The 26,836-nt window shown below is 41.7% G+C and overlaps 1 protein-coding gene across 1 annotated transcript in view; it reads left to right on the top strand.

The window, feature by feature from the left end:
- Positions 1-26,836, top strand: part of LOC133403269 (neuronal cell adhesion molecule-like) — a 64,793-nt gene that overhangs the window by 5,159 nt on the left and 32,798 nt on the right. The window lies entirely within an intron of this gene.

Raw genomic sequence — 26,836 nt, 5'->3', positions numbered from 1 at the left:
TCACAAAAAGTTGTAAACAGATGAACTCCAGTTGGTTTGTTTGCTCAATTCCCGGAAAGACATTAAAACACTTTATAATATATCCAAGGCGAGTCACAATGTCATTTTTAATTAGCTTCAGCCTCTTCTCGTCATAAACATATTATTATTGTGAGAATTCTTTGTGGTTGTCTTTACACTGGAGGGCTTTACTTGGCACATTTAGTAGGTTCCCTCTTGTCACATCCTCCATAAAGACTCGCCTATCTGCAGGTGGTTTTCGGCGCTGCTATCACGAGAGCGCCCCCATCGGGTGGCGAGTGTTCACCGTCGGGTGGTGACCCATCGGAAAAGGTTATTTTCAGTCCTTCTCTAGATCTCCATGGCAACCGAGCCAAAGTGTCAGGTCACTGGTATCAGAGTTCAGCACTCGCTTTTTTTGATAGCATCAGGTCAGTAACAGGATGTTGTGAGGCCATTTAGCTGTAGTGTCTCATAGAGTAGTGGGAAAAGGCAGCATCTAATATTGGTTCAGCCTGAAGTCGATAATCATCTGCTGCACATAAATTACACTGACGTCAATCATTTTATGTATCGATTCCAATAAGTTTGGAGTGAGGAGAAGGCTGGGTAGGAAAGAAACTGTAGAAGGCAATACTAAAACACACTCTTTCTTCTTACGCGGGGTACGCACTTACTGACAATCTTCAAGCATTTTCCCTTCTTCCAAACAAATTCAGCAAGGGCCCATTTCTCCAAAGTCACGAAAAGATTATCTTGAGCGATTATCCTGCAGTCTAGTTTTTTTAAGAGTGATTTTTCCTGCTCGCTTTGATTTGCTCGGAAAACAATTGTGACCGACAATCAATGTGAAACCTGTTCGATATTTCCAACGGCAACATTTTACGTGTGTGGTCAACGTCGAGTTGGGCCGAGCCACAGAGTCCGTGATTTTGATGCGAAACAGAACGATAGTCAATGAGGAAGCTACTTGAAGCTCTTGCTGTTGCCGCACACAAATAGAGGAGCTGATTGTGTTGAGTGGTGTATTACATGTCACGTGCATCTAGTATTTCCTGTAATGTAAGGGACGCGGGTGAGAAAAAGACTAAAGCATAAAAAAAACAGAGTGAGAAGTCCAAAAGCGTAAAACGTTAAGTGTGAAAATGAATAAGCATAAAAAGACTAAAATGCAAAAAAAGCAGCACAAAAAGTCCAAAACAGCAAAAAGTCTGAAGTGTAAAAAATTTCTCATAGCATAAAACGATGAATGAGTCAAGTCTTCTTCGACTACTTTGTATGTTGTTACTCTGCGTGCACCGTGGCACCCAGCTGCCCCATGGAGGTCAGTCTTGGTACTACAACAGTCATCAAGAGGAGACTCGCGATTGTCTGTGGAGATATAGCATGTGTGCAGTTTGCTTTGTTGATCGACTCGTGTACACCACACGTAAGACAAGCAAGAACACGTGCCAGTTTTTTTCTCGTCGTGTGTGGGGTCTCTCACTGTACCCATCTTTTATTTTCAGTGACATGCAACATGGCGCGTGTCTCCTTGAAGGTTGAAATCTAAACAGGGAGATGGACAAGGAATGCGATTTAAAAAAAATAGTAGGGGGTAGAAACGGAGGGGTGGAAACAAGAAGAGATGAGACGATCTAGAGAGTGAAGATGACAGGAGGTGTTGATGGGAGATGAACAAAAGGGGGATGACAGCGGGTCTTTAAGGAAATGAAATACATGTGCCTCTCTCCCCAGCTTTTATCACTTTAGATTTTCTTCTTTGCAGATATGATGTGATATGTGAGTTGCTGTTGGGATTTTCCCTTTGAAATTGTTGCCAAATATGCAGCATCAGAATGTGGTTTATGTGGAAGATTTAACAGATGACATTTTCTCCTATTATGATTCATATTTGGGTAATTTTTATAATTCATCCATCCATTTTCTATCGTGCTTGTTCGCAGGTGAGCTAGAGCCTCTCTCATCTGAATTTGGGGCTAGAGACCGGGTACATCCTGGACTGGTCTCCGGACAATTACAGTCAAACCTGTGGTCAATTTAGAGTTTTCATTTAACCAAACATACATGCTTGTGGGTTGTAGGAGGAAGCCGAGGTACCTGGAGAAAAAACACAAGCACAGGGAGAGTATCCATACTGCATACAGGAAGTTAGGACCCAAGATTCAAACCTCTGACCTCAGAACTGTGAGGCAGCGGTGCTAACCACTAGCCTTTGTTTTTATAATATCAAATTAAATTATTGAAAACGTACCACCCATTGTGAAAACCCATTAAACTCAATTCAATTTTATTTAAAGAGCACTTTAAAAACAACCACAGCTGAAATAAAGTGCTATATTGACCAGTGACCCGTCCAGAGTGTACCCCGCCTCTATCCCAAAGTCAGTTTGGATAGTCTGCAGCTTACCCGCAACCCTAATGAGGGCAATTACTACGGAAAATGGATGGATGGTGCAGAATAAATTGTTGACAGAAATAGAACATGTGACAAACCCTCACCAACAAACCAACTAAAACATACACAGTGTGCTGAACTGTTTGTTTTTCTGCAAACAGATTGAAGATAAACAAAAAGAACGAGGTTTGACATCCGAGAAGGAGGAGGGGAGCGGGGATTTAAGTCTTTCCTGGTAAGTTGGAATTGTTTTGACTCTCTGGCCAACGTCCGCATTTTCCAGAAAGGACTGAATGTTCTTTTGAGTGTCGTTTCCCCTCCCACAACATGCGATCGAACAAATGTCAGTCTGTGTACCATATCTGGTAAAGGGTCTCCCCTCTGGGTCTGAACAACCTCCAACATGATGCTGCCAGAATGGCGTTTTAGTAAATATTAGAACACTCCACAGAGCTAATAGGCCTGTAAACAGAAGTGATGCCTTCTCTTTTGTTCTTGTTCTAAACGGAAAGGTCAAAGCTCGCTTGACTGGTGTTTGTCCACTGGCAGCGTGGTTTTGTATTGTCTTGGAGCTAATTTGGAAGCGCAGGAGTCCAACGGCATTTTTAATGCATATGGTTGCCGTAGTAACGCACCCTCTTATCTTTGCCCACCCTGTGACAGTGGGCAGCGATGCGAGGGAATTCAAAATAGTACTTGGAGTCTAAATTGAGCATTATGGGGACTAGTGATGGGTGATACTAATATAAAGCCAGTGATTAGCGTTACTGATATGCTACCAGACAGAAAAGAAAAAGTATGTATACCAGTTATCTTCAAGATTCAAGTCAGTTTATAAGAGAGATTTTCAACACAGATTTCATACCAGATAGATGAGAACTAGTGATTGATCAAACTGATATAAAACCAGTGATCGGCAATACTGTTATAATACCTGTATAGTTTTCAATGCTGATATGATACCAAATAATTAAGGACAAATCATAGGTGATATGGATATTGTACCAGTCATTGACGATACCAGTAGTTGTCAATGTTAATATGATTCCACTGACCATTCATGGGTTATACAGATATTATACTGATAGCGACTGAATGATACCAGTGATAGTTGATACTAATATGAAACACGCCCGATAAGGACGAGTGATGCTCAAGAATCACATGATACGAATGATTGTCAATATTGATATCATATTAGTCAGTTAAGGGCAACTGATGGGTGATACTGATCAGATATCAATAAGTTTCAATAACGATATGATAACCAATAGATCATGCGCGATACTGACTTGATACTGTTTGAATACCAGTGATTGCCAATACTGCTATGATACCAGATAGATAATGGGCAATACTGACTTGATACTGATTTAATACCAGTGATAAGTGCTAGTGATGGGTGGTACTGATATGATAACCGACAGCTCAGGACGGATACCGTACCAGATAGAAAAAGACCTGTGATGGGCAATATTGATATGATACCAGTAGTTGTCAATACTTATACAGTACCAAATAGATAAGGGCGATACTGACATAATACCAGCTCTTCTGTGATACTAGCTAGAAAAAGACAAGTAATAGGAAACACTGATATCATATCAGTGAGATAAGGACTAGTAAGTAATGAGTGCTACTGATATACAAGTAATACCAGCTTCAAAAAGACAATCCATCCATCCATTTTCTGAGCCACTTCTCCCCACTAGGGTCGCGGGTGTGCTGGAGCCTATCCCAGCTATCTTTGGGCAGGAGGCGGGGTACACCCTGAACTGGTTGCCAGCCAATCGCAGGGTACATACAAACAAACAACCATCCGCGCTCACATTCACACACATGGGCAATTTAGAGCCCTCAATTAACCTACCATGCATGTTTTTGGGATGTGGGCTCAAACCGGAGTGCCCGGAGAAAACCCACGCAGGCACGGGGAGAACATGCAAACTCCACACAGGCGGGGCCGGGGATTGAACCCCGGTCCTCAGAACTGTGAGGCAGACGCTCTAACCAGTCGTCCACCGTGCCGCTCAAAAAGACAAGTGATGGACAATACTGATGTCATACCAGTTAAATAAGGACTAGTGATGGGTGATACTGATATGACACCCGCTAGATATACAAAAATAATGGCTGATACTGATAAGATGTCAGTTAGTTAGAGATGAGTGATGGTTGATACTGATCTGATATCAATGAGGTTCAATACTGATATAATACCAGGTAGATATGAATTAGTGAAAGGAAAGACTGATATTCCACCTGTGACTGGCAATCCTGATATGGCATGAAGCGGGAAAGCTCTCAATTTGCAGTTGAGTAGTCAATCGACTCTTTTGAAAAGGATCCTAAGCCACCTTCGGGCTCATCTCTTCCTCTCGCCAAGCTTGAAGTGCATCGGAGATTCCAGAAGAGGTTGAGCTAATGCCGCGTGAGTGCAGGTGACGCGATCTGCGATAAATGTCTACGACTCAGCTGAGTGTGAAGGAAAGGATTGCACCTCAGCCTCAGGGATGAGAGACAGCACCCACAGCTGAGGGCAGAGTTAAAAGCTTGTGACGACTATGAGCTCATCCGTCGCCACCTTTGTACTCACTTGGCCAGCTTGGAAATTAGTCAAAGTACAAATACTTTACCACTGTTTTTAAGTAGATTTTTTCAGGTAGCTGTACTTTCCATGCATATTTATTCTTCTGATGTCCTTTGACTTTAATTCCCGTTAACAAAAAAAAAAGTTTTTTTTGAACCAGTCTTTTTGTACACAAGTATCGGATCTGTATTTGTACTTGTACTTAAGTACAAAATGTGAATGCATTTGTCACCTCTGCTTGTTGTTTGCGAATGAGCGGCTCGATACGGCATTGCTTCAGGCCACAGAGGCTGAGTCCACGCTTTTCCAATGGGCCACACTCTGAGTATTTGAAGCCCAGTCAGGCGTGACACAGCCTTTGTGTTTGGCGGCATTCAGGTCTCAGGTTGTCCCATAGAAGGCTGCAGAGGATTCTGTTTGTGGCGTCCTTGTTTGTGTGTGTTGAATTTCAAACATTGCATCGACCATACGAGCTTTGCCTCTTCAGACCGATAGGATATTGTGTCACAATAATTGTAGTCCTCACAAAGCCACTGGACTATGATTTCACAGCAAGATCCATGTTGGTTAAACCAGTTCTTGGTTAAATGGAGTCCACACATTCAGTTTATTGTTACAAAATTAAGCATCCACCCGCTCTCTTCTGGACAAAGTCAATAAGGCCCGATTAGCGGATGTCTCAAAAACGTTATCGTGAGCGATTATACTTTTTTGGGATGTGGGAGGAAACCGGAGTGCCCGGAGAAAACCCACGCAGGCACAGGGAGAATATGCAAACTCCACACAGGCGGGGCCGGGGATTGAACCCCAGTCCTCAGAACTGTGAGGCAGACGCTCTAACCAGTCGTCCACCGTGCCGCTGGAAGTAACCAATAGTACATAAATTATACTAAACCGTGTTTCGTTGGCATGCGCTGACTATTGCCCCATTGATTTAAATGAGGGTAACTTCCAAAATTACTTGTACTATTTAATGATGGACACAACTCCGTTGCATAATTAGACCATGTTTAATTGTCTATGCTTTCGCTGTTGTTTAGAGTTAGACCATGCTGTTTACCAGCACTGATGTATATAAACACCATCATATACAATGTGGATGGAACAACTGGAGGACAGTATGGAGGGTGATATGTAACAGAAGAGTATCCATGTAATAAAAAGGTAAACTCCATAAAGAAGTGGTTCGAACAGCCATTAATGTAAGGATTGGAAGCAGCAGCACTCAGGAATGTATGAGGAAAGAAACTCGATGTTATGGAAATAAAAACACTGAGCTCGATGTCTGTAGTGACTAGAAAAGACAATAAGAAATTAATACATCAGTGGATCGGTGAAAGTAAGCCAAGTTTCAAAGAAAGTACAAAAAGCAAGGTTGAGGTGGTTTGGACATCTGATGAGAAGAACTGAAGGACAGCATCTTGAAAGAAAAGTGATGCAGATGGAAGTACAGTAGCTTGAAAACAAGGAAGACCAAGAACCAGATGGAGCAAATGTATTAAATCAGATCTGAAAGAGAACAAAATGCATAAAAGGAACGCTCTGAACTGCAACATTTGGCGAAGGCCCATACAAAACAGGGACCCCATATAGGGAAAAGGTGTGAAGATGTATGTATATAAACATGAGAAACACCAGCATATTGTTGGAAATGAGAGGTCTGAGTTCTGTTTTTGAGCAGGTGGATTCTGACAGGGGGGCCTCTAGGTGGATGCCAACATGTCTCCTCGGTTTCTGTCTGACGTTCCTCAGATGTGTTGATGGTCCTGTCAGCTCTATTGTGTTTAAAAAGTTTCTGTGTGGCTGAATGCAAAGAGAAGCTAAAAGCAACCGAGTGATGTGAACGAGGTCGACGGGGCCCCTTGGCTCTCCTCCTTGTCCTCTGCCGTCTTCAAGCATAGCAAGGGAAAGTTCATGCTTCATGCACAGCTCACTCACACGTTGCCTGGAGAGTCACAAATTATACTTTTTATTATCTGAGGCAGCATTTTTATCATTTTTTTAAACCTCTTCAACTGTGCAAACTTTCTCCAGGCTTTCTTTTCCCCTTTTCCAACCAACCTCTCTTTGTCTGGCCCAGACAAATAGATTCCATTTCTAGTGCTTTTGTTTTGTTTTATTTCACTATAGTATCCACAGCTTTCCATATCTCTACAACTTCATACGAAACTTCGTACTTTTTTTCTTCAATGCCATTTTCTAATTGATGGATGGACAACTTCCAATGCACACATTTACTACCAGCAATGCAGTACCCTTGTGGTCAGCACGTCTACCTGACAGTCGAAAGGTCCTGGGTTTGAATCTGAGCTCGTTGGTTTTCTCCGGGTACTCCAGCTTTCTTCAAAACATACCTTGGACTGGTTGCCAGTCAATCACAGGGAAAAGATCCCATGCCAGAAAGACAGTGAACCACACTACCACTTTGTCATTTGGGTTGAATGGGTTCCTTGCAAGAATTCAGTTGAAAACTGTGTAAAACGTGTTAGCCCAAGCATCATATTTTCCAGCATTTTTCCAGCAATATGTGGGTGACACAGTAGACTGATTCAAACTTCTGCCTCACAGTCGAGAAGTCTCTGGTCTGACTCTTGACTCTGGCCTTGCTGTGTGTAGTTCACATTTTCCTCCCGTGCGTGTGTGGGTTTTTTTCGGACCCCTTCTGGCTTACTCCAACATTCCAAAAACATGTTAGGCTCATTAATGGCTCTAAATTGTCCATAGGTGTGAATGTGAGTCTGAATAGTTGTTTGTTCATATTTGACCTGGGATTGACTGGTTACCAGTGCAGGGTGTAGACACTGCCTCTCGGCTAACGTCAATAGGGATTTTCTACAGCTCACCCACTAACCTAATGAAACGAGATTAAAAACATTTTTTTTTTTTTTTTTAAATGGATGTATTGGTGGAAATACTGTGTACTTCCCCCATTATGGTTATACCAGAATAACTCGAGTTGGTATCATGTTACAAAGGGTCTGCAGCACGAAAGAAAGTCCTCATTAGCGTCATTAAAGATCATTAGCCCACATATCAGTCAGCTCAACCAATGAGACGAATCATGTTCGCACTACTGAGATCGAGCACAACGATCACCATTGTGGACAAGCGTTCTAAGAAAATGGATGGGTCTTTAGTACTTGAACACTTATGGATGTGTGTGACCGTGGAAACCATGTAGTCATTTGTCATGCGATGGAGATCTGCAGGACTGAGGTGGTTCCAGGACTGATGTCTATCACACTCATCATATTTTAAGCACTGGAAAGGGACTGGTGTCCTTCCCTGGAGGAAGGTCTCACCTTGTCTGGCTATGCTAAGGAGCTACACACAGGAACACGGGAGCCTCTTCTGAAATTGATTTTATGAAAAACTTTCACTGTAATTAATAGAATACTGACAGATTTGTGGGGTATTTCTCTGCGACTACTCCCACTTTCGACCATGTGTTCACTGAAGACTCCAATTTTTTCCTAGGGTGAATGGTTGTCTGTTTTCATATGTCAGCCCTGTGACCAAATGACAGGTTGTCATCCATCCAGGCTGTACTACACTTGTCTCCTTGGGCTTCCCCGTGGCGGTGAACACAATAAACTGTCTCGGAAATAAATTGACAAACAGTGAAAAGTTCAGCAACTCTATCCATCCATCCATTTTCTTTAGCGATTGTCCTCATTAGGGTCACGGGTGAGCTGGAGCATATCCCAACTGAATGTTGTTGTTTTTTTTTTTTTCCAGATTGATTGATGTTGGAATATTGAGTTGGAAGCATTGTCTGAAATATGTTGGGGCGACGATACCAAATCCAAATTCATAGGGAACCAAGCAGTCTCGCCTGATGGATGAATTAAGGTGTCTCCCAATCATTGTGACCATTATTTAGTAACATGCTTCTTAATACTCCCTTAGTCATTTCTTTGTATACCTATTAGTTATATGCATTCGGACCTATTTTTGTGTGTGTCCCAAAAGTTGTCTGTACAAATAAGAACCAAACACAATGAAACATGAATCAATCTTTTGGATTCTTCAAAGTGAACATTTCATGCATGTTTTGTAGTATATTTTCCAACAGTTAACTGTGGTATGTGTCTTACATTTTAAAAATGGCACGATTTGATTTTTCTCACACTTTTGAAAGCAGCATTGTTTGTGTCCTGTGTGGCTGAGATTGGATGGTGCGCTCTTTTTGGAAGGCAGCCGAGGGGAAATGATTTGTATTCACCTGCCGCGTCTCAATGAAGCTGGCTCGAGGATTGGTGGGGGTGGGGGGGGGGCTGAGTGAGAGGCGGGCGGCGGTGGGAGGGGGCGCTGACAATATAGTGCTTTCTTTATGTGTTAATGGATTGTGGTGACATTCATGCACATTGTTCTGTGGTGTGCCCATCAGTCAATAACTGCTGCATGTTAGGCAGGGAACGAGGGGAGATGTCATTAAAGACTCTCCAGGTGACGGCTTCTGGTCACATCTCGAACACCTCACTCCTGCAAATGAGTTCCTCTTGTTCCATGTTCTTACTTTTCTCTCCTTTTACATAACCGTGCTCTCATTGTCCCGGTTGGATTATTCTGTAAGCCCCATAAAAAGAGAAAAAGGGGAGCTGGGGACGGGCAGTAATGAGCATCTCCTGTTCCAGTGTTACATGTAAGAGCAGCCACGATGTGGGGAAAGCCTTTAGGAGACAATGCCGGGTTTTGAGAGGTCTCTTTGATTGAGTTTCCTGGCTGTAGGGCTGATTGTGGAGTGGGAACTGTAGCTTTAGGCTAGGTGGGAGGTATGGGAGGACCCTCCTCTGGGCTGACCTTTCAGAGACACAGGTGGAATGGAAGGAGGGCCATTGTGTTGGTACTCTGAGAATGGAGCGCTCAATAACACTAGACCTTGCCCCACCTGCCCAAGATTTTCTCTCTGGCTCGTTCGCTTTCCCACCGGCCAAATCAAACAGGCGGGCATTATGTAACATTTAAAAAAAATAAAAATATTTCATGCTGTAATTATTGTGTATTTCATCGAATATATCCCTTGTTTACAATAGTGGTGTTTTTGCCCAATATTTGGTATTATTTTTTAAACAATTTTTAAATTTTCTTTTTAACCTAATATTTTTTTGGTCATTTTCTTGTATTTACTGTATTTGTCCTTTTAGATATTTGTGTATTTTTGTCAAATATTTAGATTTTTTTCCTAATTTCATTGTTTTAAAATATTTTTTTTCTTTTTATTTATTTATCTTTGTAGTATTTCTTTTTTCTCATGTTTGTGTCTTTTTGATAGAAATTTAATTGATTACATTGTAATATTTCAGTATTTGTGCTGTTATTTGTGTCTTTCTTTTTTCTTCTTATGTCTTATTTTTCTTTTATGTCAAATTTTTGTATTTTTATCATGATGCTTTTGTATTTTTCATAAATTTTTTTCCCAGAATGTTTTCCTCACATTTCTAAAAAATATTTTCATCAAGTATTTGTGTATTTTTTTTGTCCAAATATTTGCAGGTTTTTGCTACATTTGTTTGTAGTTGTTCAAAAATTGTTTCTTGTTTCCTATTATTATGTGTATTTTTTGAATGTTTTTTTTAATTTTTATTTTATGGTCTTCCAGTCCTAATCCTATATTTTTTTCCCCTAATATTCCTGCATTTTTTTGTTGAATATTCTTGCATTTTGCTATATTTTTCATACCTTTTGGAGCAATATTGCTTTCTGTGCCTATTTAGTTGTGCCACCCCCATTAGCATAGCCTCAACATATTTCTTTTAGTAATTTTGTGAAAATTACGATAACCGTGTTAATTTTGGTCACTATAATCGTGATAAGATGTAGTGCTCAATAACACACCGACTCGCTTGCTTTCCCACCGGCCAAATTACATGTTGCCTCTAACTGGCTGGCTGTAACAGATTGTTCCAGTGTGTTCACCATATCTGATGCTGTCGGCAGATTTTAGCCACACACAAAGCAGCGGTGAGCTGCAAATGACCCGTAGCCGCCCGCTTCTACTTACTGTATATCAGCACTATTCAAATTGGCTCTGGAGCCGAGTGTTTGCTGGAAACACCCTGTTGTGTTCCTAGAAGCACACTGTATTGCATTCATTGTTAACTCAGACTGGAGCCGGGTGGACACGCACCCACGCGGGAGCTCATTTGCTTCAAAAACAGCACAGTTGTTGGTGCATCTTGACCTTTTATTGACTAGGTTTTCTTCCGCCGCTAAGCTCAGAGTAAACTCAACATATTGGCTCCCATCTCGTTGACTAAGCCTTCCGGTTGGGAATTGGTAGCAAACTGAGAGCAGTAATCACACCTCTTTTGTTGAGCTCAGATGAGGTTTGAGAGTTTGCAGATGTCCGGCGTACAGTTTCTCCTCAAGGTTACCAAGGAGATGACAAATACGTCTGGGCCTCTCGTTTTTTTTTCTTTTTTCTTTTTTCTTTTCCTCCTGGGGTTTGGCGTGACTTTATTAGCATCTTGACACACTGAGTGGATGAAGAACACCTGTGTTTGGACATGGTCAATATGGTACGCATTTCAGTTAATAAAAAGGTGTCCCAAAATAACCCATTGGTACTCTACTTCTCTCTGTTCGGTGTGGTGGTTTTTTTCTCCACAAGTAGCTGCATCCAACTGCAAAATTCATGGCGCATTGAACATATTAATTCAAACGAGAGGACCATGAGGGTCTTACGGTGCCCTGGAAGTGCAAAACAATATAACAAATTGTGAAACACTTTAACATTTCAGAAAACACAAAACCAAAACATGAAACACTTTAATATTTCAGGAAACACACAAAAATAAAAACACATAACACTTTAACATTTCAAAAAACACAAAAACAAAAGACGAAACACTTTAACATTTCAGGAAACACAAAAACAAAAGTAGAAAAGCTTTTTCAAAAAGATGAAACAAATTACAATTGCGGAAACCCGGAAAGGGAGGGGCCCATTTCACAGACATTCTTGGAAATCCCACGGCCTTTCTCAGCAAGACCCGCCCCGCTTCAACATGATTGGCTCCTGCATCGCGGGAAGAGGAGGCTACTCAGATGGAATGTGATGTCCATCCCAAATACCGATTGGATATATGGACACCCTGAACAGCGAGCCTGTATAGACGTTCGATGCTGTATATACAATATATTGTACTTGATCACATTTCTTAAACCATAAAAAGATAGATTAAGAGTTAAGGAAGAATCAGTTTGCTAAAGAGAGAGGATGCTGGTGAGAATTAAAGGGAAAGTGTGGATGTTTGCAAGGAACCTGCCGGCTCCATTCATTTTTTTTTTTTTAACGTACCAAGCGAGGGATCTGGATCTAATAAAATGGTTTTCTGAATTCTCATAACTTGGAAGTAACTTTTTTTTCTCAGAAACATTGCTTCACATTACATTTTGACTTTCTTCTCATATCATGTGACTTGCTTCTCGGAACTGTAAGACAATATTTTTTTTCTCTCTCAAAACTACAACTACAGTTCCCTTCTTACGTCCACAATTACAATACAGGGTAAACGTCTTGATTGATGATTTTAACCTTCTTCTCTAGCGCTGAAGTTTGCATGTGTCCCTTGTCAGTCGAAGAAGTTACGTGAGGTAAATTGCTTGGAATGGAGACCTAAAACCGGCTGTAACTTATGTTTTAACGCGTAAATTGTTTCAAAAATAGACGTGGTTGAAATTCAGACACAGTTAAGATGATCATTGAGGGACTGGCTAATTAATTGACTTTTCTGTTGCTCGGATTACTAGGACAGACGTGTTTTTTTTTACGGTGACATGTATATGCAGTGGAAAAAAGGCAATAGTGGAAGGGTACTAAATATCCAATAACTCTGCTTAATCGACTTCAAAAATAGGTCGGCGCAGAATTTCTGCTTCGAAGCTCTGCCGACACCCAAAAAAAAGAAGGGGGGGAAAAAAAAACTCCACCCAGAACCTTGCCAGTGCCACCGGAACAAATGTTTCACTCTGACATTTATTGCAGATGGACGCAGTGTTGGGCCACTGATAAACTTTGGGGGCGGGGGGGGAAACTACAGAGGAGGATCTGTAAGTGATTTTTAAAACACTATTAGTTGTGTAATGTACATATAACATGATCAGTATGAGTAAGCTGAATGGTAGTTTGCATTTTTTTTCCTTTTTTTACCTAAAATGATCATCGCTAGCACGCTAATGCTAATTGTGATTGCTAATCATTTAGCCTTTAGCTGTCTCAAATTCTGTACACCAAATTTATACCATACACTCTGTACCAACATATGCAGTTCAAGGGTAGACGTCCAACCCTCATAAATGAGAATGAAATGCATGTTAGAAGTACAAAAAAATATTATCTTTAAGATAATGGATTCTAAAAAGATTCCATCGTTACAGCCCTCACCCCTTCCATTCGAGCAGGTTAATGTTATGTTGGATTACAGGGTTGTCACACTAATGACTGTTTCCAAACCGTACCAGTGCAAGTTGAACGGAGCTGTCCCGACTTTTTAGTTATATATTTACCTGAACTGTGAGACTGTGAGGTTGAAACAGAGGTAGTGTTTTTACATTCTTCTTCTTCTTCTTTTCCTTTCGGCTTGTCCCGTTAGGGGTCGCCACAGCGCGTCATCCTTTTCCATGTAAGCCTATCTCCTGCATCCTCCTCTCGAACACCAACTGCCATCATGTCTTCCCTCACGACATCCATCAACCTTCTCTTTGGTCTTCCTCGAGCTCTCTTGCCTGGCAGCTCCATCCTCATCATCCTTCTTCCAATATACTCACTATTTCTCCTCTGGACGTGTCCAAACCATTGAAGTCTGCGCTCTCTAACTTTGTCTCCAAAACATCGAACCTTGGCTGTCCCTCTGATGAGCTCATTTCTAATTTTATCCAACCTGGTCACTCCAAGAGCGAACCTCAACATCTTCATTTCCGCCACCTCCAGCTCTGCTTCCTGTTGTCTCTTCAGTGCCACTGTCTCTAATCCGTACATCATGGCTGGCCTCACTACTGTTTTATAAACTTTGCCCTTCATCCTAGCAGAGACTCTTCTGTCACATAACACACCTGACACCTTCCTCCACCCGTTCCAACCTGCTTTGACCCGTTTCTTCACTTCCTGACCACACTCACCATTGCTCTGGACGGTTGACCCCAAGTATTTAAAGTCCTCCACCCTTGCTATCGCTTCTCCCTGTAGCCTCATTCTTCCCCCACCAGCCCTCTCATTCATGCACATATATTCTGTTTTACTTCGGCTAATCTTCATTCCTCTTCTTTCCAGTGCATGCCTCCATCTCTCTAACTGTTCCTCCAGCTGCTCCCTGCTTTCACTGCAGATCACAATGTCATCTGCAAACATCATGGTCCACGGGGATTCCAGTCTAACCTCATCTGTCAGCCTATCCATCACCACTGCAAAAAGGAAGGGGCTCAGGGCTGATCCCTGATGCAGTCCCACGTCCACCTTAAATTCTTCTGTCACACCTACAGCACACCTCACCGCTGTTCTGCTGCCCTCGTACATGTCCTGTATTATTCTAACATACTTCTCTGCCACTCCAGACTTCCGCATGCAGTACCACAGTTCTTCTCTGGGTACTCTGTCATAGGCTTTCTCTAGATCTACAAAGACACAATGTAGCTCCTTCTGACCTTCTCTGTACTTTTCCATCAACATCCTCAAGGCAAATAATGCATCTGTGGTACTCTTTCTAGGCATGAAACCATACTGTTGCTCGCAAATACTCACTTCTGTCCTGAGTCTATCCTCCACTACTTTTTCCCATAACTTCATTGTGTGGCTCATCAACTTTATTCCTCTATAGTTGCCACAGCTCTGCACATCACCTTTGTTCTTAAAAATGGGCACCAGTACACTTTTCCTCCATTCCTCAGGCATCTTCTCACGCACTAGAATTCTATTGAACAAGCTGGTCAAAAACTTCACAGCCACCTCTCCTAGATGCTTCCATACCTCCACAGGAATGTCATCAGGACCAACTGCCTTTCCATTTTTCATCCTCTTTAATGCCTTTCTAACTTCCCCCTTACTAATCATTGCCACTTCCTGGTCCACCACACTTACCTCTTCTACTCTCCCTTCTCTATCATTTTCCTCATTCATCAACTCCTCGAAGTATTCTTTCCATCTAGCAAGCACACTGCTGGCACCAGTCAACATATTTCCATCTCTATCCTTAATCACCCTAACCTGCTGCACATCCTTCCCATCTCTAGCCCTCTGTCTGGCCAGCCTGTATAGATCCTTTTCTCCTTCTTTAGTGTCCAACCTGCCATACATGTCATCATATGCCTCTTGTTTTGCCTTTGCCACCTCTACCTTTGCCCTGTGTCGCATCTCAATGTATTCCTTTCGCCTCTCCTCGGTCCTCTCAGTGTCCCACTTCTTCTTAGCTAACCTCTTTCCTTGTATGATTTCCTGTACTGTGAGGTTCCACCACCAAGTCTCCTTCTCTCATTTCCTGCCAGAAGATACACCAAGTACTCTCCTGCCTGCTTCTCTGATCACCTTGGCTGCAGTGGTCCAGTCTTCTGGAAGCTCCTGCCGTCCACCGAGAGCCTGTATCACCTCTTCCCGAAAAGCTGCACAACACTCGTCCTGTCTCAGCTTCCACCACATGGTTCTCTTCTCTGCCTTTGTCTTCCTAATTTTCCTCCCCACCACCAGAGTCATCTTACACACCACCATCCTATGCTGTCTAGCCACACTCTCCCCTACCACTACCTTACAGTTGGTAACCTCCTTCAGATTACATCGTCTGCACAAAATGTAATCCACCTGTGTGCTTCTACCTCCGCTCTTGTAGGTCACCCTATGTTCGTGCCTCTTCTGGAAAAAAGTGTTCACTACAGCCATTTGCATCCTTGTTGCAAAGTCTACCACCATCTGTCCCTCCAAGTTCCTTTCCTGGATGCCGTATTTACCCATCACTTCTTCATCACCCCTATTACCTTCACCAACATGTCCATTACAATCTGCACCAATTACGACTCTCTCTCTGTCTGGGATGCTAAGAACTACATCATCTAGCTCCTTCCAGAATTTCTCTTTCACCTCTAGGTCACATCCTACCTGTGGGGCATAGCCACCAATCACATTACACATAACACCCTCAATTTCAAATTTCAGCCTCATCACTCGATCTGATACTCTTTTCACCTCCAAGACATTCTTAGCCAACTCTTCTTTTAAAATAACCCCGACTCCATTTCTCTTCCCATCGACACCATGGTAAAATAATTTAAACCCTGCCCCTAAACTTCTAGCCTTACTGCCTTTCCACCTGGTCTCCTGGACACACAATATATCAACCTTTCTCCTCATCATCATGTCAACCAACTCCCGAGATTTTCCTGTCATAGTCCCAACATTCAAAGTCCCCACATTCAGTTCTAGGCTCTGTGTTTTCCTCTTCTCTTTCTGCCGAAGAACCCACTTTCCACCTCCTCTTCTTCTTTGACTTCGACCCACAGTAGCTGAATTTCCAACGGCGCCCCGCAGGTTGACGGCGCCGGTGGGGGACGTTGTTAACCCGGGCCACGACCGATCCGGTATGGAATTATTTGGATGAACGCTCATATTTGTTTGGCGAGGTTTTAAGCCAGATGCCCTTCCTGACGCAACCCTCTGCATTTATCTGGGCTTGGGACCGGCCTACAGTTTGCACTGACTTGTGCCACCCATAGGGCTGCATTAGTGTTTTTACATTATTAGTCTGTGATTTTGTGCATGCATTGACGCCCTCTCCGCTTCCCGCCTCAGAGGATTTGCTCGTCTCCTCACCGCAAATTGGTTTTATGTTGATTACTTCCCCCCCCCCCTGTGCTAAAATGCGTCATTTGATGTCGGGGAACTTTGAGACCAAGCACAATCAACCAATCCATAATATCCGTCGTCGATGCTGGACTTTTTGAAAGAAAAAGTAGTACTGATGCATATTTATAGCTAATAAAAAAAAAAGTAATGCCCCACAGTTCCCATTCATGATCTCATTGCAATGAACCTTTTTTTATATATATACATATAAACCTTTCAGGTCATTTCATTTATGTATTAGCAATATGAGCCACTTCCCAAGCCAAGTGCTTCAGTGTCACTTTGCCACATTACTGACTCACAACTTTAATGCATTATGAAGCATTTTACGGGCCATCGTCACAAGATGATGTGAGAGGGCTTTCACATTGCTGCCGATTTTGCGCAGGGAACCTCGTAGGAGAAGTACTTCTGTTCCGAGGTTCTGACGCGATGAGATTAAAGTGAAACGCCGTTCAGTTCCACTTTGCTCTAACAGGCAGGGATTTGCGCCTTCACGCCGCCGTCCCATCCAACTGATGTTGTGTCAATCTGCATGCTAAAGAGCATCGGCCGCCTCCAAAAAGTAGATGCGGCAATTATTGTCCGGGGTGCCATAGAAGGCAAACCGAATCCCGGAGTGTTTTGGCACGTATGGGGAACAAGCTTTGAGAATGCCAATGACTCTCAAGAGCAAACTAATTGCTGGACCCACAGTAGCAGATGCCCACTAGCACCAAGAGTAAATTGTTATTTAACTCATTTACTGCCAGCCTTCCCCGTTAACATGGATATTTGACTTCTAAAGCCGTCAATGGCAGTGAATATGTTAAGAAACTAATCAATGCCAGAAACAGGTCAAAACTGTCCTGTTATTTTGATGGACAATTTAAGGATGTCAAATAGAGGAGCACCAGGGGGTCCTGTAATTCCTTGTAATGGACCGCTTGAAGGACATAATCCGCTTTATACTACAGTCAAACCTACAGAAATAAACTTTATAGTTGAATGCCTTTCTCATGTTGTGGTTCTCTTCAATATGTTTTTAAAGGGCACATTTTGTGAAAAATTTACTTTTTAACATGCACTCCTGTGGATTTCTTTACTGTATATTCACAACTGGAATCCAATTGTTTACTTCCACCAACGTGTATATTTGTCAAGTACGTTTTTCAACTGGTAGGCATAGAAGAGGATCTTGCTCAGCTTGCCTGTAAAATTCAGGTTGTAAAACAGATCCCTGAAGATCGTAGTGTCGCTTTGGATTGGCGATCAGCACAGCTTTAGAGTAGAAGATAAATATTAGGCCGTGAAACTCTGCTTGTCACGTCAATTATGGGGGAGAGAAATGCCAATATGTTGGAAGTCAGACAAGTTGGGCACCTCACAGTTAAACAGAGTATGTACTGTATATGTACAGTATGTTATAAAGTGTATGAATGAGGAACGCCATGTAAAAAAACAAAACAAAAAAGCCACAAAAAGACATTGCACATCACATGTAAACAGTTGGCCTGAGATCGGCATGATTTGAAAGGGAATGACACAAAAGTCAAAATACTATGCTGTTTGAAACAGTTCATAGGTTACACCAAGCATGTACTTACACCAACAGACCCTTTGGAACTGTGGAACAAATTCTATGTTCTGACAGAAGCAAAGCTTTTGGCCCGCGTTCTAGTTCCCTTTCTATATCCACTCTATTTGACATAGTTGAGCTTTGTCACAGTTAATTCCTTTTGAATCTCTTCATTAAAAAGTCTCAAACAACATATTCACCACAGATGCGATGAATTAAAGCGCCCACTCGATCTTCTGGCATTGTACAGTGCGGATGAAAGGTGGTGGCCCCAACAACGGGACCCCCGATTCATATGGTAACCGCACCAATTATTTGCATACCACCCCGCAATTATGAAAGCTAATGAGAAGATTGTGGCGTAGGCGCACTGTGAGATTTCCATTGTGTCACCGACAGGGGGGCTGGGAGAGGCATTTGTCAAAGTCACACGGTGGCTATACGGCTCATTCCAGAATTGGTGGATTTTTATGCAACTCTGTTATGGTAACTGAAGTAATACTAAAATCAGTTCATATTAAAATAATATTTAACATAATTTAATTGTAAAGGAATTATACAGCTATATATGATGTATATGTTTATTTATACAGTTTTTCGAAATACGAGCCATCGTTCAGATAACTTTTTGCTTTGACTCGTGAGAAAGCATTTTGAGATTTGAGCGCTGTATGCTGGCAGTGAACTAACTCAACTCAACTCAGCACTTTAGCAAATAGCGGATTATTTTTCAAAAAAGAGGCTTCGAGGTGTTTATTGCCACTCCACCTTCTGTATTTCAAACAACCACAAAGCTTTGCTTTAGCAATGTCGCAGTGGCTCCATGCTAACACATAATGGGAAACACCAAAAATGAGGTAACAAATAATGGACATTTGAACACAAGTGGTGGAGCAACACATGTAAACAGATCATATAAAAATACACACAGGCAAATATTGTTTATTCTCTGCAAAGAATGACTAATATAATACTAATACTGTGGCTTACTGAACAATTGTGACCATCTCATTAATATATATCTGTGTCTGTATTATACTGCCCCCAGTTGGCCAAGGAACACACACTGGAAAGAGCAGCCCATTGTCCTTAGAAATTAAGTAAATGTGGCAAAATCATTGAATTCTTGACATTGTATTTAATTACCGGTATGTGATTATTGTATATTTTTGTAATTTTACATTTTAAGTACAATGTTTTAGAGTGATATTTTTCTTATTTAAAAAAAAAAAAAAAAAAGAACACATTACAAAAATGTTTTGGGAGAGGCCGGAACAGATTAATAGCACTTCCATTCATTTCAGTGGGGAAAGATGATTTAAAGTAAGAACGTATTGAGTTACAAGCGTGGTCATGGAACTAACTCATTAAACTCAAGACACCACTGCATATTTTTTTTAGGTGCTTGAATATAGAATATCTCATTAAAAGGTTACCATTGATGGTTGAGTTTGACGAATAAAATCATATGATGTTTAATTCCCTGCTTATCTTGAAAACAAAAAATATCAAATAAATGGTTGTTCTTGAAAAAAATGTAGATGTCTAAATTGTCCTCCAATTCTAAAATGACCCATACGTCGTATTCTCATCCACTAGAATACAGTTTGCCGTGTGCTATCTCCGTATATTCTGCTATCCCGTGACCTCTTTAAATCAACCCCCCTTCATGCCTTGCATCGTAGCTGTTAAAATGGCACGTCGCGATGAGCACCCAGGAAGCCAATCAGTGAGCTGTAACCCCCGAGCCTCCGCTAGACTTGATTATGACTGCTCAGCTTCACAATCATTTGCATTCATTATCACACCGGCAAGAGCGCGAGCGTTCCGTCAGCCTTGCGCTGCCCGGACAAAGGCAGCGTGGATTAAATCCACACATACTGCCTACTATTCATTCACACAGCTACACGTTTCGATTCAGCTTCCAGCACACCAATCCCGACCCTCACCTTTTGTGGCCACGTTGAAATGTGCATCTCTGTCAATATGGACCTCACGCACCTCAATTAGGTTGTGTATTGTAAGGTGGGAAAACATAATGGGAAATGACAATGGAGTCTTTGATGATTCAATGTTGTTTTCTCCGATCAAATGTTCTATGACAGAAGCAATGTTGTCTACTTTGCATTACATTAGATATTGATAAATTCTAATCATAGGCGTTCATATTATGAGTCATACTGGAATATGCTCACATTTTGTTTGGACTTTCGTTGGAAGCCACTTGCACACGTACAAAACACATAGGTAGGCCAACATTATTCTTACTGTGGCTAAATTTGAGTTTAAGTGTGTTGTTATTTGGTGAAATGGTAGCCTAGTATAAGAAGGGAGCAGCAAAAAGTTCCATGTCCAAAACGATTCAAGTCTGGGTTGATATTTCAAACAAGGGTTAGGGTTTCAAGTCAGGGTTAAGGTTGAAAATTGGGAGTTCAAGTCATGGTTAGGGTTTCAAAGGAGGGTTTAAACACATGGTTTAAATCCACAGTTAGCATTTTAAAGTAGGGTCTCAAATCGATATTAAGGTATCAAGCAAGGGCTTGGGTGTCAAATTAGCGTTTTATGTTAGGGTTTTAAACAAGGCATAGGGTCTTAAATCCATTCAAGCCACAGTTTAGGTTTCAAATCAGCGTTTTGATTCTGGGTTAGGGTTTTACATTAGGGTTTCAACACATAGTTAACTTTTAAAATTAAGGTTTCAAGTTTTTTAGGCTTTTAAATCACTGTTTAAAAGCAGGGTTTTGAGTCTGCATTCAGGTTCCAAATTAGGATTTCAAGCCATTGTTGGTGTTTCAAAGTAGGGGTTCAACACACAGTTAAGGTTTGAAATGTAGGTTTCAAGCCTGTTAGGGTTTTAATCCAGAATTAGCAATATTAAATTAGGTTTTCAAGCTTTGTTAGGGTTTCAACGAAAAAGTAACAAGTACCGGGCGAGTACCGATACCAGGTATCATATCGGGCCGATACCGCCTTATTTCAAGTTATTAGGTAGTCGTGAAAGCTGCCGATAGCAGTCAACGATACTTAAGGTACTACTTAATACTGAAGTCCTCCTCGCCAGTAGTTGGCGCTACACTGCGGCAGTTTGACACAACAGCGAATCATCATGTACGTCAGAAGGAAAAAAAAAGTCTTTGTTCACATTTAATATAACTTTTGTCTTAGAAGTACTAGTGTTAACGATACTCGGTATATCAGTATTGGTGAGTACTCACAAGTGAATACTTGTGCTGGTATCAGCCTGGAAAAAAAGTGTTAGTTTCAAGCCTTCATCCGATAGAAATAGTATAGTGCAAATGGTTATTTGTTCAGAATCGTCCAAGAAGAGCAGGGATATGAATAATTTTGAAAAAGTAACAAGCAAATACTTTATAATACTTTGAATATGTCATGAATAGTTTCTATAATAATACATGAATAGCGCAACTTATTCCAGTCTTTTCGGCTTTCTTATGTCATTTCCCGCCAGAAGATTCTGCCATTTACCATCAAAATTCCCTTTGACTCCAAATCTACTTTAGGTGATGGCCTCATTGTTGCAAAGGCTTTTTTTCTAACTAGGTTTTCTAGTTCTGCATTCCAGCGTTGACATCCAATTGTCACAGCAGGTGTGCACACTGAACTTGGTTTCCTCCCAGGCTCTTTTTAATTTTTGTTTTTATTATTATTGCTATCTCCCTTTGTGCTCCATTAAATAAAGAGCCTATTTAAAGATTGCATCGTTTTATTTAAAAAAAAATAATAATAATGTGCACATTGTCGATAGTGAGTAGAGGGTGGGGGTTCATGCAACTGTTTAGTTGGAAAGTGAATGGATTTCCCATTGGAAAAAAATAGGTTAGTAGAAATAATCTGTTCCCGAGTCAAACGGATGCATCATCAAATGTTATTATTAACTTGTACAACAAGTTAAACACTGTAATAGCAATACATTAAAACATTCACTTACTAGCTAGCTCGTGTGTAAATATACACATATACTGCGTGTGTGTATGTACAGTATGTGCTTACGGTATATACTGTAGGTATTTGTGTGTACATAGATGTGTGTATATTTATATATATATATATATATATACTGTGTCTGTGTTTATTGTCTATATATATATTAAATATATGTATTTTTAAAATTACACAGCAATGCTTTTTGTATGGAAATCCTCTGACTTTGTTAAAAGAGCATTCTCTTTAATGAGACACAGACGAAAAAAACGAAGCGCTGTGCAAGTTCTGAATGATGTGCTGATCTGTAGATATGAATCAGCAACACATTTGATTCATCTCTTTGTTTGGCGGTGGGGGAATAAAAAAAGATTGGCCTGCCAGTGGAAAGATTTCCTCCCTGATGTTATCGGCCGTCTGACGGCTTTTGGCAGAACACTCTAAACTGAGTTGTTAGCGTTATTGACTTTTCTGCTTTTCCACCATCTGTTTTCACATCATGTAGAGTTCTCACCAAATTTGAACTTGCAGTTTTACCATGAAGACGTGAGAGGTTCCTGCCCCTCGACATTATCATGGGGCTTAGAATTAAATACAGGAAAGTGTGTACATTATTTATACTTCTCATTGTTTTTTTTCTTGTGAGCGTTTGGTTCCTCATCTTGAGAGCACCGCTGAGATCCTGCTGAGTGAGGGGATGCGAGTGGTTGGGCCCCGTATCACCGCAGCTCACAGGGATAATTATAGTGTGCTCACGCGTAGCACGCACGCACACACACACTCACACGCACACGCACACACACACACGGTATGGCGACGGCAAGAGTGGAGCCTCCTCAGCTCATTAAATTGTGTAATGAATCCGCCCTGGAAGCTTTCCAGATAAGAATCTCCATGCAAGGCTTTACCTCCACATTTATAATTAACACTTTTATTCCTAATAAGCCCCCCCTTTTTATTTCCATCCATCCATTTTCTGAGCCGCTTCTCCTCACTAGGGTCGCGGGTGTGCTGGAGCCTATCCCAGCTATCATCTGGCAGGAGGCGGGGTACACCCTGAACTGGTTGCCAGCCAATCGCAGGGCACATTTAAACAAACAACCATTTGCACTCACATTCACACCTACGGGCAATTTAGAGTCTCTAATCAACCTACCAGGCATGTTTTGGGGATGTGGGAGGAAACCGGAGTGCCCGGAGAAAACCCACGCTGGCACGGGGAGAACATGCAAACTCCACACAGGCTGGGCTGGGGATTGAACCCTGGTCCTCAGAACTGTGAGGCAGACGCTCTAACCAGTCGCCCACCGTGCCGCCCTCCCTTTTTATTTATTTATTTATTTTATCATTGCTAGTATTACTGGTGGCGATTTTAGAGTGCATGGCTGATTTCTCCTTTACAGTGGACAATTCAACAAAAGCAGTTCAACCCTAATTTTCTGGGAAGACATGCCTCAAAAGTCAACTGTAGTCATGGAAAAAATTATAATACCACTTAGTTTTTTTTCAATGCCTTGTTAATTTTAATGCCTGGTACCACTAAATGTATATTACCTAAAGAATAAAATAAACTGATTCCATTATACTTTGTCGTTTCTGACAAGCTAAAGCTTAATTGCATTCCCAGTGATTTTGGTTACAATCAATAAAACCAAGGAAAATGGCTAAATATCAGCCCTTAAACGATTATGAGCTTTTTTTGTTGTCATAATTTGCCCAAACAAATCTACCTTTAGTTGTAACAGGCATTAAAAATGAGCAAAACACTTGAAGAAACAAGAGTGGTTTAATAATTTTTCCCGTGACGTCTAACATTTCTCTTTGCATGCAGTCCACACAGCAGAGGAAATTAAGGAAGCATGGTGAAGTATCGGTTAAGTTCAGGGTTTGAATTCAAAGTGCTTGTGTGAGTTTTATGCGGATACATCTGCTTTCTCCCACATTCCAAAAACATGCATGTTAGTCCTGGTACACACAAGGATTTTCAAAATCTTAAAAGAAGACCCCACACATTTAACAGTTGTGGTCGTGTTTTGTGTGGTGTTCTCTGATAATCTCAACACATAACACAACATACATAAAGCTGAGACACAGACACTGGTTTCTCACCCGGACGCTAAATTAATTAACTTCCACCCCCAGCTAGCGTGAAGAGTCTCACCAGCAAAGACTTCTCTTTCCCGCTGTTTTCAGTGACATTTGTTCCTCCGGTCTGGAACAATGGATGGAGCACTAGCGACACCAACAGGTAGTAGAAAGCTACTGCAACCCCGGATTAACTAATCACAATCTTCACTGGACTTGAATGTTATATAATATTTTAAGAACTTTGCATGAACGCCACCAGTGTTACCATCGCAATAGCGCCACTAGTGATTGTATTTCAGCAAATTTGAATGTCTGATGTCAAACCTGTTTGCCAACTGAACCGGATGAAATGTTTTAGCCCACACAACACAAATGCCACATTGCAAATATTACTGTGTTCTCAACAACCACATGCAATTGAAACATTTGTTACAGGGATTAAAGAGGATGTGCGCATGACAATGCAAGGCTGGAAAATGGTATCGTTAAATCCAAATCCAATAATTAATATTTTATCCCACTGTTTTTAAACCACAACATAATCCCAAAATTTTAAAAGTAACATTCAGAGGCCGTCCATCTTCCCTTTTGGTCCCAGAGGTGGGGGAGAAAGGGGGAGTTGGGGACCACCCCCTTGGCGGCTGGCCATAAAGGCCGGAGCCCCCTTTGTTGGGGGCTCTCATTCAACCAACTTGCCCAAGACTGGCTCAGCCAGGACGCCCCAACTCGCACCACGAGGTGACGAGGACACATCGGACCCTTACCCGCCGCTGGGCACCCTGCCAGCGCTCCGATCTACCCTTTTTGGGTGCTTGGGCGAACTCCGTGGGGAAGGAAGCTGGCAGCACACGTCCGCTCCGAACGTCTTGCGAACAGCAACATATGGGCTCCGGCCGTCCTGTCTGCGAACTTTTTGTTTTCCTGCTCTTTTTTTTCCCCTTCTTCCTTTCCCGCCAAATCCACCTGTCCCCCGTCCGGACCGTACGGCCAAACATTCGGGAGATCGACCCGCCTCCCTAAATTGTGGTCCACGCATGTAAATCCAATTTGTGGTCAACTAAAAGTACAGATTATTGCATATCTGGGTTTAAATTAACGAGAACAGGAACCACCAGCTCTCTGTATTGTCACTACACGCTCCTTCCACCCTCATATCACAAGTCAGTCTCCTTTGCCAATGTTCGTCTGTCATTTGTTTTGTTTTTTATGTATTGTTCCCTTATAGATTCCCATGTTAGGTTTCACAAAATTTTCTATAAAAATGCACTACCTGTATCATTTGTGTGTGTTTGGGTTCAACAAAAGACTTCTTGTTGTCGAGAACTAATTAATGTAGCAAGTTTTATACATCTAAAAAGGGACGTGGCGCCCCTTTATGAGACAAATTAGTTTGATTTTAACGTTAAAGCGTAAATCGGACTAAGCCGGAAGTGAACGCAGGCGATTACCTTCCTTCGTGTCTTTTTCCAAATTAAGTACATTTTATGTAACCCCATATACGCTACAACAGTATGTGATACTACACAGCCGTGTGATTGGCTCTTACCCAGATGCACACAATCTCCTGAGAGAGTGTTTGAAGGAAGCCAGGGGGCTTCAGACTACTTCATCTCAATCATGACCCAAGGGCAGCGCGAACAAACAAGTCGGTCCCCCAAAGGAGGGTCGGGACGGGGGCCAACTTGTTTGGCTGTCAGGACCTCTCGTACAAAATGAAAATCCCGCCCACCGCCATCAGACCTGCCCCAGTGCTGCTGTGTCTGACAGGCCAATTTTTATTTCTTCTTTTAGTCTACCATAAAGTTCAATGTGTGCTGTTGCGATTAGAGAAATGAGAAAGTCTGCCCTCAGAATGACTTTTCCGTTCCGTGCCAATCGCTTTTACAGAAAGATAAAAGCATGCCGGAATATGACTCCCAATTTCAGTTTTCAAGCTTCACAAGCTATGCAAATAAGAAATTATACCGACGGTATCGGTTTGAATAATTGCTTGTTATGCCTGTGAACGTTGGGTCGCGTTTTGGTGTGGACAGTGATTACATAAACATTAGCGTTTCACAACAAAGGTTTTGGAAAAAACAAATTCCCTGTTCAGACATACTTGCAAAAATGATTGAAATATTGTAATTTAGATGCCAGACCAGTAGCTTGCAATGTGCCACTTTGCAAAGAAAACACTACCCTTTGTTGGCATATACGTGAGTGAAATCTTTGATAAAGCAGGGTACAAACTAGAGCTGATACTGTTTCTCAGTACTGTTATTCAGACTCGAGAAAATGTATCGAGAAAATACTACCAGACCGATAGCACTTTACCAGCCTGACATAACTTCCGGGAAGGTGGAACATGAGCCACGTCAGCCGTATGAAGGTACTTTATGGTACCGTAATTTCTCATGTATAATGCGCATTTCTTTCCCCAAAAAATGG

Source organism: Phycodurus eques, chromosome 5, assembly GCF_024500275.1.
Source record: "Phycodurus eques isolate BA_2022a chromosome 5, UOR_Pequ_1.1, whole genome shotgun sequence".
Taxonomy (NCBI): domain Eukaryota; kingdom Metazoa; phylum Chordata; class Actinopteri; order Syngnathiformes; family Syngnathidae; genus Phycodurus; species Phycodurus eques.
The sequence above is the reverse complement of the archived record's forward strand: the minus strand, read 5'-3'. Positions and strand labels throughout refer to the sequence as shown.